This window comes from Bubalus bubalis, chromosome 7 (genome assembly GCF_019923935.1).
Source record: "Bubalus bubalis isolate 160015118507 breed Murrah chromosome 7, NDDB_SH_1, whole genome shotgun sequence".
Taxonomy (NCBI): Eukaryota; Metazoa; Chordata; class Mammalia; order Artiodactyla; family Bovidae; genus Bubalus; species Bubalus bubalis.
Window position 1 is genome coordinate 62,992,133 of NC_059163.1, and position 12,786 is coordinate 63,004,918.

Here is a 12,786-nt window from a genome sequence, read left to right on the forward strand (position 1 = left end):
CCTAGTGATACTGATTTTGGACTTCTGATCTCCAGAATGATGAGAAAACAAATTTCTGTATTTCGAGCCACCAAGTAGTAATTAGTTACAGCAGCTATCAGAAACTTACATAGAAGAACATAGGGTTGTATGGGGTGGGGCAGCATGGAAAAAAGTGCTATAGACCTTGTAAACCAGCCTTTATATTTGAGGCTCCCAGATTTTGATTTTTATTAACCCTTACAATTACAATAACAATAGAAAGTCAGGGCTTGCAAACTTTCCATTTTGCCAAACAATAAGACTTTCAAAATTACTCTCATAATTTCTATCCTTTTATGAGATAACTTTCTTGACTTATTTTTCCTGTTAGAGACAACTTTCCCAGCCTGTTTTAGCCCTGAAAGTGGGATATACGAAATTTTCTAGGAAGGCTGATCTTGCAAGGCATACACAATAGCCCTGGGGAGATTCTTCTCTTGCTCCCACATGCTATTAATCAATCATCATCAAGTCCAACCAGTTCTACTTTCAAACTATGACCATATCCTAAGCATGTCACCTCATCTCCATTGTTTTCACCCTGTTCCAAGACACCTTGTTAACTTCTCTCTAGGATTCCTGCAGTTGGCCCTGACCTGCCTGCCTTACCTGTCTCTCCCCCTTCAGTCTATTCTCAGCACATCACTTGGAGAGATGCCTCAGTTCAGTTCAGTTGCTCAATCGTGTCCGACTCTTTGCGACCCCATAAACCACAGCACGCCAGGCCTCCCTGTCCATCACCAACTCCCGGAGTCCACCTAAACCCATATCCATTGAGTCGGTGATGCCATCCAACCATCTCATCCTCTGTCGTCCCCTTCTCCTCCTGACCTCAATCTTTCCCAGCATCAGGGTCTTTTCAAAAGAGTCAGCTCTTCACATCAGGTGGCCAAAGTATTGGAGTTTCAGCTTCAACATCAGTCCTTCCAATGAACACCCAGGACTAATCTCTTTTAGGATGGACTGGCTGGATCTCCTTCCAGTCCAAGGGACTCTTGGGACAGGAGTGACAGTTGCCAAGGTGCAGGAACGGCTCAGAGGAGCTACCCCAAGTCCAAAGTAAGGAGCAGTGGCTGCGCTTTGCTAGAGCAGCCATGAAGACATACCCCACATTCAAGGTAAGAGAAACCAAAATTAGACTAGTCACTGAGAGAGGGCATCAGAGGGCAGACAGACTGAAACCACAATCACAGACAACTAGCCAATCTGATCACATGGACCACAGCCTTGTCTAACTCAATGAAACTAAGCCATGCTGTGTGGCAAGAGATGCCTACTAAAAGCCAAATCATGTGACTCCTTCAATCAAAACCCTCCAATGGGACCCACTTCACTCATGATACCATTCCAAGCCCTTAACATTATCTACCAGGTCAACAAAATCCATTCCCACTATCTATCGCAGTCTCCCTCTCTCTGCCCTAGACACATCACCTCCTTTTTCACACACACACACACACACACACACACACACACACACACACGGACTACATTCCACCCTAGGGCCTTTATACTTGCTGCTTATTGTCCAGATACCCTCATGGCCATGTCTTCACTTATCTTTGTGTTCATCTTACAACCTGAGAGAGGCCTCCTTTGTTTTGTGAATCACCTTATGAACCCAAAACACTCAGTAAGGATTTGACCTCAACCCTGTTACAGTCAGACATTCATACAAGTTGTTGGTATTCTGACTTCTACTTGGAATCCTAAGAGAGTCCCATGCCAGCACTTCTCAAACTTTAATGTGAGTATGAAACAGAAAGATGGCTGGTCAGTGCTTCTCACACTGCAACATACAAATCCATTTGTAGATTCTGATTTAGCAGGTTTGAGTCAGAGCCTGAGATTCTGCATCTCTAATGTAAGTCCAGGAGATGCTGATGCTGCTGTCTCCCAGCCCGTGCTTTAAGAGTACTTTCATCCTGACTTAGGTGAAGAAACTTGGCACATTATCCCAGACACATAGGCTAGACCCCACTTCTCTCTTCCCCTCTTCCCTATCAGTTTATAATTTCCTCCATCAGTCACAGGGACTTCAGATCTTCCAGCCTCATGGATGTAATGGCATGATAGCTGAGTCATTGTCAGGTCCCAGACCAACCTGCAGGATGAAGACAGAGCTGGACTGAGATGACTGCCCTGGGAACGTGACTGGACAAGACCCCCTGCTTTTTTCCATGCCCACCACACACACCAAGACCACCACACCCCACCCACTCACCAGGGACCACCCACCACCCGTGTACCATGCACCACGCCCACCACGCACTGCGGTGCAGGACCCTGCACCCTTCGCACGATGGTGTACCACATCCACCATGGGCTCCAAGAACAACCACACCACCAAGCACCTACAACGCGCACCACCACGTACCTGCCTCACAACAAACAGGCACGGCGCAGGTTCAAGGTGACATTAAAGTGGAGCAAGTTGACAGTGCACGGCACAAGGAAAGGGAAGAAAAGGCTCCTTTCTGCTTCTTCTTTCTATTCTACTCTTCAGAAAGGTTGGGAAGGTAATTGCCCTTCAAGAACTTTTAATGAAATCCTTCTAGTTGTTTTGCACCTAGCTATTTCAACAAAATATACTGAATCCATTTATAAGACAATAGTTTCTATTCAATTTACACAACATTTTCAAAGTTTCAAAATTAAGGATGATAGAGGTAGAAGGCACATTAGTGCTTCCACATTAGGGGTAGGGAAGTGGATGTGACTACAGAGGTAGCCTCAGGGGGAACCTGTATTTTTTTCACGGAATAGTTTTGCATCTTGGATGCACTTAATTGCATATAATTGAATGTCATAGTACTATACACACATATTGTGCCTACATCACGTTCTTGGGTTAATTATGTAATACATTACCATTGGGAGAACTGGGCAAAGAGTATACTGTGCCTCTCTGTAATACTTTTGCATCTTCCTGTGAATCTGTAATTATTTTATATTAAAATAAGTCTATAAATTTGGAACTGAGACAATTACTATAGAGCAGTTTCTCAGGCCTACTGAGCTGTTTATGAGTCATTTATCAGCTGAGCCACAGAAGCCCCTCTGGCTAGTGGACAATGGTAGGATTATCTGTTCCCAGGGATTAGTGTCATTTTAAAGGACATTTCCAAACTTCTTCCAAAATGTATTTTCTCCATTAAACATTTGCCCTGATAAATGACTGCAAATCCATTGAGGAACACTGGAAGGAAGATGTACTTATGGAGTTCTCTCAGGGTTCGTCCATTCTCAGCTTGTTTCAAGGAATTCTGTATCTTGAATTGACTCAGGGATGGGAGTTCCATCAGGACCATGTAAGGAGATGCAAATAAATCTCCAAAATTAGAGGGCTCCCTCTTTCCACCTTCCGCAACTCCTGGTAAGTGAATAAAGAAGATAATGGAGCTTCACTGGTGGCTTAGATGGTTAAGAATGCAACTGCAATGCAGGAGTCACAGGTTCAATCCTGGGGTCAGGAAGATCCTCTGGAGAAGGGAATGGCAACCCACTCCCGTATTCTTGCCTAGAGAATTCCATGGACAGGGGAACCCTGCAGGTTACACTCCATGGGGTCGCAAAGAGTCAGATACGACTGAGCAACTAATGCAATGAGACTTAGTCCTAGGCATCATACCATTGGTTGGGCAAAGATTTATGAAGTTGAGTTTCTGATTACAAATGCAGGTAGTTGATGGAGAAATCAAGACAGCATAGCCTTAGCAACTTTGTATTATTGTTTTGCTTCTGCCACTCCAGGAATCTGTAAGGCAAATCCAAATAGAAAATATACTTCAGTAGTAGCATTTCCTCTCTAACAGATAGAGAGGAATTGTAAGGTTGGTAATCTATTAATCAGTGTATTTCTCAGTGATTTGAAAATGAACCAGTAGTTAAAACGACTCCTAGTTTTTCAGCCTAGAAGATTGATTCAGAAATTTCTGGCAAATGTTCCACATTAATAAATTAGGCCTAATACGGTAATATGTTATTTTCTTCTCTGTTGAGCTTTCTCAAAATCTTCACACATAATTCCTAGGTTTCTGACCTGAATGCCTGACCCAAATCTTGCAATTATGTTGGTGTGTAAAGCTTTTTATACAAGTTTGGCTTTGCAGTTTCTCCCTCATAACATCTTGAATGCGGCGTTTATTGTATATCTGGTGGCAATAAAGGAAAAAAAAGGAATATGAAAGAGATTTCCATTCTCATTCATATGATTTTCTCATGTGGATTCATTGTATGTGTTTGAAGAAAGGCAATAGCAGCCTTATCATATTTCAGCCGAGATTTTTGGAGAGGTTTGGAAATTGCGCCCCTCCTACTAGAATCCTGTCTAATGATCTCTTTCCAAATTTCACTCTTACTTTCTCTTAATATATGCCCTAATTTTGACATATTTAAAAAGATTGTTGTTCAATCTATCATTATTATGGGTTGGATTGATTATCTCAGAAAATATATGTTAAAGCCCTAATTCTCAGTACCTCAGAATATGCCCTTGTTTGGAAACAAGTATTGTACATGAAAGAATGAGGTTAAAATGAGCATATTAGGGTGACTCCTAATTTAACATGACTAGGGTCCTTATAATCATGGGGACATTTGGACGCTAGACACGTATGCACAGAGGGAAGGCACTGTGAGGACACAAAGGGGAAAGTCAGTCATATGACTGGAGTGAAGAGTCCACAAGCCAAGGAACACCAAGGAATGCAATCAAATAATAGAAACCAGAAGAGCCAAGGAAGGATTCTGCTCCAGAGCTTTCAGAGAGAACAGGACTCTGCTCACACCTTAATCTTGAATTCCTAGCCTCCAGAACTGGGATACAATAAACTTTACTTGTCTTAAGAATTTTAAGTACCACATTTTAGTACTTTGTTAACAAAGTCCTAGAAAAGAGAATAGTGCCATAATTCACCAAACTGAAGGGATACATTTTATTTTAAATTGTATACCTATATAAATCTTGTTGTTACCAAGAGAAGTGATGATTGAATTGAAAAAGAAAATCCCTGTGTTCTCACCAGGCTTTGAGATGAGAATTTAAATCTCGAGCTGGTCACCATCGTTCCACATAGTGCAAATGGTCAGCCCTCCCTCCCTCAGCCATATTGCCCTTTGTAACATTGTCATGATCATTGATCATAATATCACTACATCTGTTAAAACTTAGCTCTCAGTAGGTAATTCATTCCAGGTAACCATAGGCAATAATAATTAAAATAAATATTTTGCCACTGCATGCCATGAATTACTAATGTATTCACATTGTGTTAACTGGTTCCTCACTGACTTAATCTCAGTATGTGAAATCACTAATCCTGAATTGTCTTGAGTTTCTTTTTTTTTTTTTTGCAAGCACCTTTGTAATCAATTACAATATTGCTTATAATTCTTTAGTTTAAGGAAATAATATGACATTTATGAAGATAGAGTCATAGTACATAGTTTTTCAGTTCAGTCTCTCAGTCGTGTCTGACTCTTGGCGACCTCATGGACTTCAGCATGCCAGGCTTACCTGTCCATCACCAACTCCCGGAGCCTACTCAAAACTCATGTCCATCACGTGTGTGATGTCATCCAACCATCTCAGCCTCTGTTGTCCCCTTCTCCTCCCACCTTCAGTCTTTCCCAGCATCAGGGTCTTTTCTAATGAGTCAGCTCTTTACATCAGATGGCCAAAGTATTGGAGTTTCAGCTTTAGCATTAGTCCTTCCAATGAATACTCAGGACTGATTTCCTTTAAGATTGACAGGTTGGATTTCCTTGCAGTCCAAGGGACTCTCAAGAGTCTTCTCCAACACCACAGTTCAAAAGCATCGATTCTTTGGCACTCAGCTTTCTTTATAATCCAACTCTCACATCCATACATGACTAATGGAAAAGACATAGCTTTGACCAGATGGACCTTTGCTGGTAAAGTAATATCTCTGCTTTTTAATATGCTGTCTAGGTTGGTCATAGCTTTTCTTCCAAGGAGCAAGCATCTTTTAATTTCATGGCTGCAGTCACCATCTTCAGTGATTTTGGACCCACAAAATCAATAACTTTTAGAATCTCCCAAATAGCCAAGGTTTAAATACTGTTTCTTCTTCTTGTTCAGTTACTAAGTCATGTCTGACTCTTTGCAACCCCATAGACTGCAGCAGGTCAGGCCTCCTTGTCCTTCACTATTTCCTGGAGTTAGCTCAAACTCATATCCATTGAGTTGGTGATGTCAACTTTTCCCCTGTTATCCCCTTCTCCTCCTGCCCTTAATCTTTCCCAGCATCAGGGGTTTTTTCCCAGTGAGTTGGCTCTTTGCATTAGGTTGCTAAATTATTGGAGTTTTAGCTTCAACAACAGTCCTTCCAATGAATATTCAGGGTTGATTTCCTTAAGGATTGTATAATTTGATTTCCTTGCTCTCCAAGGGACTCTCAAGAGTCTTCTCCAGCACTGCATGGAATACAGTAATTATAACAACAGTGAAATATACTATAATACTTTTTATTTATAATAGAGTTGGACATGACTTGGCCACTGAAAAACCATAGTTTTTTCATATGAAACATAGTTCATAAATAAATAACAGCATCATGCTCTATAATACTCTTCTACAAATCTCTTCTAAAAATTCTTCTGCAAATTCCACTGATGCACCACCCCTGTACTCATTATCTGTGACTCTAGGGAGTCTAGGAAAGATAACAGAAAAAGCAGCATACCATAGTAGTTTAGTTCCTGGACTCTGGAGCTGCCCTAGCTAAATTCATATCTTACTGCCCCATCCATTAACCCTGTGACTTTGGCCTTATTAGGTAATCAGCTGTGCTTCAGTTCCCTCCACCTATAAAATGAGAATAGTTAAAGCCTATCCTCTAAACTTGTTATAAAGATTAAATGAATGAATATTTTTAAAAAGCTGAAATTTATTAAGCATTAGATAAAAACCTTATGAAACAGGAGATAAATAACTAAAGACCAGACAATATAATGTCTGCCTAACTTGTACCAGATAAAACTAAACATCTTCAACCATGCTAGAAAGATAAATCAATTTATTGCAAATATTAAAATTTTCTGCTTTCCGGTCTCATGTGTGTGTGCCATAGTTTACACATCTAGAATCTTGGCAGCAAATAAGTTTAAGAAATATGTTTTTGTAGATTTGGAACATCCATATTGAAAATGCATAAGTCAATTCATACTATGTGTGGTACCCAGCCACACCAACTTCTTCCCATGCAGACATCTTTGTTTGGATAACAGAGAACATGTAATTTTTTTTTTTTAAATGTCAGGGAAACCCCATAACTGTAAGAAGCTAAATCTCTTGGAGAAGAATTTATAAAATATATTAAACAATAAAAATATTACAAGATCAGAATTTGGGACAATTCACTCTAACACGATTATAAATCTGAATCTCATTTCCATCTGCATAAGTGGCATTCCCAAAATCAAATTCCAACTCTGCAGCAAGCAGCAGCTCCAGGGACTTGTTCACAGTGACTCCCCTTGGGACATAAATTTCCTTGGCCATATAACTTTTTCACAAAGATCATATTTGGGGAAAAGTAAATTTTGAAAACATTGTTTTATAACATAAACTTCAATCTGGCTAACCTATAGTGAGTTTGTGCTTTTGGTACAGAATGATTATTGATGCAGCTAAAACTTTTGCTCTGATTTCTCATGTTTTCTGTTGTTTGTGATAATACACAAAAGTTGTTTGAATGTTTCAGGTGCTGTGTTTTTCAGTTATTGTTAACTTTATCTTGTAGTGGCTTTTGGCCGGAAACAGTCAAGCTGGTCTTAACACACCTTTAATCCAATGATACTTTCTCTAAAACCATGTTAAAGTTTCTTAGATTCATTCATTTTTTTTTAATAGGAATACAGCATGAGTAGAAAGCTGTTTTATTAGCATTGAAATTATTCAATTATGGCAATTTCATAATTAAAGCAAATTTTTCATTGTAAATGTTGCCTGCTTCATGATGAAAAACAAATTTTTACCTTATATTTTCACTTATTTTACATCATAACACATTTCTGCAGCCAACATTTTGCATAGTCAGTGTCACTTCAGTGCTGAGTGTTCATGTGAACTTGTTTCACAACCAAACTAACTAGTGGTTTATATGTATGTGTGTATATATATGTATATATATATAGGCTTCCCTGACGGCAATGGCACCCCACTCCAGTACTCTTGCCTGGAAAATCCCATGGACGGAGGAGCCTGGTAGGCTACAGTCCATGGGGTCGCGAAGAGTCAGACACGACTGAGTGACTTCACTTTCCCTTTTCACGCATTGGAGAAGGAACTGGCAACCCACTCTAGTGTACTTGCCTGGAGAATCCCAGGGACAGGGGAGCCTGGTGGGCTGCCGTCTATGAGGTTGCACAGAGTCGGACACGACAGATATGATTTAGCAGCAGCAGCAGCAGTAACTCAGTTGGTAAAGAATCTGCCTGCAATGCAGGAGACCCAGGTTCAATCCCTGGGTTAGGAAGGTTCCCTGGAGAAGGAAATGGCCATCCACTCCAGTACTCTTGTCTGGGGAATTCCATGGACAGAGGACATGGCAGGCTACAGTCCATGGGATTTCAAAGTCGGACACAACTGTGTGACTAGCTTTCACTTTTCATATATATATATATATATATTTCTTTTTTTTTCATTCTGTCAGAACTTGTCTTTTGTCAATTATTTCTTCTTCGTTTATCACATATTTTCAGTTATGACACTGTCACAGTTTTAAACTTTCAAGCTATGGACTGGTGCTGTTTTTAATTGTTTCTATATCATTCCTCTAATAAAATATCAACAAATTATGGTTATGCTTTTTAGATTAAATACGGTAGTAGTTTCTGACCTCATGTTTTCAGTAAATTGCCTCAATTCAGTAACACATTCAAGATCCTATAATAATTTATTTTTCTGCTCTACCATTAAAAGGAGATACATCTTTTTTTACTGTGTTCTTTTGCTCATTTTGACATGTTCACATGGTATTGTCAGAGATACGCACACACAGTGCAGTATTACCAAATAGCAGTTATATGTAACTGACTGGTGAGAATACTGAGATCAACTGATAAGCTCAAGTAGATTTAAATCAGGTTTAGCTGCCAAATATCTGTGAAAAACTACCTTCAACAGTTTTAGTGTGTGTGTGTTTAACATAGGAGATGCATGCATAAACTTATTGACCTATATTAATAAGCGAAATAGGCTGGTTTAATAAATAACCAGATTCAGAGATACAAAAATTATTTTTACTGACATTTGTAAGCTAAAATTTCAGTTAATTAAATTAATGATTAAATGATTTAATCATTATTTTGGAAACATTAAAATAAAAGATATTTTGTCTCTTACTCTACTTTTGTTTGGGAGCTTTTGTCTTCATCAAAATGTCTGTTACTATTCTTTGTTTTGTTTTGCAGTATTCAGTACAGAAATTGATTTGAACTTTGGGAGTGATATTTAACATTAAATCAGAACATCAGATAATTAAAATTATAGTTATTTTAAAGCATTATTAAAGAAAGAAAGTGAAGTCGCTCAGTCATGCCCAACTCTTTGCGACCCCATGGATAGTAGCCTGCATCAAGCTCCTCCGTCCATGGGATTTTCAAGGCAAGAAGTACTAGAGTGGGTTACCATTTCCTTCTCCAGGGAATCTTCCCAACCCGGGGATCGAACCCAGGTCTCTCATATTGTAGACAGATGCTTTACCATCTGAGCCTTTAAGCATTATTAAACCTTGGCATTATTATTATTATTACTTAATTTATAATATAGCTACTCTAGAGGTCGTCATACAATTCTGCTATGTTAAAAACATCATTTTAATGTCAAAAACATCATTTTAGTTTCAAGTTTCAAAAAACAATTTGGATAAATAATTCTCATTTGTAGATTTTTTTTTTCTTCCTCAACAGTGTAAATTAAGAAAGCTGAACTGGATATTTGCAAATTCATTTTTCTAAAACATGATATAAAAAAAAATCTGTAACTTAATATTCCACCCTGCAGCTTTACAGTATGGAGGTGTGTATGATATTGCTGAAAATCTATTTTAATGTAGGGAAATTAATCTGATTTTTTCCTTGACAAATTAATAATTTTGAGATAGTATATAACCAAGAATGAGACATTAAATTCTATATTCAATTTAATAACCTACCTCCACTTTTGCTGATATCCACTTGCCATCTTTCTTTTGATTTTTGTCTTCCCTCTCCCTATTCTCTTGCAGTTGCACTAGATTATATGTTGTGTTCAGACACATCAATAGTTCTCCCAATATAGTGTATTTATTTCATTGTTTTTTTCTTCTAAATATGGACAATTCTTTAATAGATATTTTTATGGGTCACCCACCCTCTGTTTTTTTTGTTTCAATCCATTAAAAGGTCAACTAATCATATATATTTCATAATCATCAGAGACAAAATAAACTCTTAAATCACACTTACTCAATATCATTTTGATAACACATTTGTCTATTACTCTAAGTCTCTGCCTCCTCTCAACACTTAAAATGTAGCTGCATGACATCAGTAAATGACAATTTACTATTTATTAGTATATTTAATGTCTTCTCATACTTGAAAATTAAAATAAATTCTGTAGACATTTTTGACTGAATATGCCAGCAAATTTAGAAAACTCACAGTAGTCTCAGGACTGGAAGAGCTCAGTTTTTACTCCAATCACAAAGAAAAGCAGTGCCAACGAATGCACAATTGCACTCATCTCACACGCTAGCAATGTAATGCTCAAAATTCTCCAAGCCAGGCTTCAACAGTACGTGAACCGTGAACTTCCAGATCTTCAAGCTGGATTTAGAAAAGGCAAAAGAACCAGAGATTAAATTGCCAACATCTGTTGGATCATCAAAAAAGCAAGAGAGTTCCAGAAAAACATCTATTTCCCCTTTATTGACTACAAAGCCTCTGACTGTGTGGATCACAAAAAAACTGTGAAAAATTCTTCAAGAGATGGGAATACCAGACCACCTGACCTGCCTCTTGAGAAATCTTTAACAGGGCAGGAAGCAACAGTTAGAACTGGACATGGAACAACAGACTGGTTCCACATCAGGAAAGGAATATGTCAAGGCTGTATAATGTCACCCTACTTATGTAATTTATGTGCAGAGTACATCATGAGAAATGCTGGACTGGATGAAGCACAAGCTGGAATCAAGATTGCTGGGAGAAATATCAATAACTTCAGATATGCAGATAACACCACCCTAGTGGCAGAAAGCAAAGAACTAAAGAACGTCTTGTTGGAAGTCAAAGAGGAGAGTGAAAAAGCTGGCTTAAAACTCAACATTCAGAAAACTAACATCATGGCATCTGGTCCCATCACTTCATGGCAAATAGATGGGAAAACAGTGGAAACAGTGGCTGACTTTATTTTGGGGGGACTGCAAAATCACTGCAGATGGTGAATGCAGCCATGAGATTAAAAGATGCTTGTTTCTTGAAAGAAAAGTTATGACCAACATAGACAGCATATTAAAAAGCAGAGACATTACTTTGCCAACAAAGGTCTGTCTAGTCAAAGCTATGATTTTTCCAGTAGTCATGAATGGATGTGAGAGTTGGATCATAAAGAAAGCTGAGCACCAAAGAATAGATGCTTTTGAACTGTGATGTTGGAGAAGACTCTTGAGAGTCCCTTGGACTGCAAGGAGATTGAGCCAGTCCATCCTAAAGGAAATCAGTCCTGAATATCCATTGGAAGGACTGATGCTGAATCTGAAGCTCCAATGCTTTGGTGACCTGATGCGAAGAACTGATTCATTGGAAAATACCCTGACGCTGGGAAAGATTGAAGGTGGGAGAAGGGAAGGACAGAGGATGAGATGGTTGGATGGCATCACCTACTCAAAGGACATGAGTTTGAGCAAGCTCTAGGAGTTGGTGATAGACAGGGAGGTCTGGAGTACTGCAGTCCATGGGGTCGCCAAGAGTTGGACACGACAGAGACTTCACTGAGATATTTTTGAACTTATTTTTGTTTTTATATTTATGTTCTCCATGTAGGTAGGGAGATAGGAAGACAGGTGAACGATTAGTACAATGACATTTCTATTTAACTGAAAATAAACATGTATGTAATACCTGCTCTGTGGCAGATACTATTATATTTTTTTTAGAAATATTAATTTAGTTACTCTTCACTTTGAGAACAAAACATATCCCCTTACTTTCAGCAGTGGCCTAGCAACAACTAAGTCTCAGTATTATTAGCTGCCATGTTAGTGCATGAAATGTCAAAAATTTTTTTGGTATGGAACATTCCATAGTGTCTCACTATAGCCTGTAATTTTTTTTTTTAAATATGACTTTGCAGCTTTGCTAACTTTATGAATTGCTTGCTGATATGTATTTTTTCATGGGATAAATTCATTAATTTGATTTATCAGTGGGCATGTAAGTCTCCTATTATACTTGGCAAATAATACTTAAAAACTGTCAAATCTCACTACTAAGAAAAATGACATCTTTAGCCATCCCTTTATATTTTATTTTAAACTAAATCATTTATACAGTTGCAATTATGGAGAGTACTATCCAGACCAGGGTTGACTACATGGTATTTATAAACTGGATTTCATCTGGTTACAGCTGAGAACTGAAACATTACTCTATATTTTAAATATTCTCTTCTCTATATAAATATCTGACCAAACCATAATATAACTATTCATTAGATGAACGTGGTCCTCAGTATTTATATAAGGTAGCTGAAGT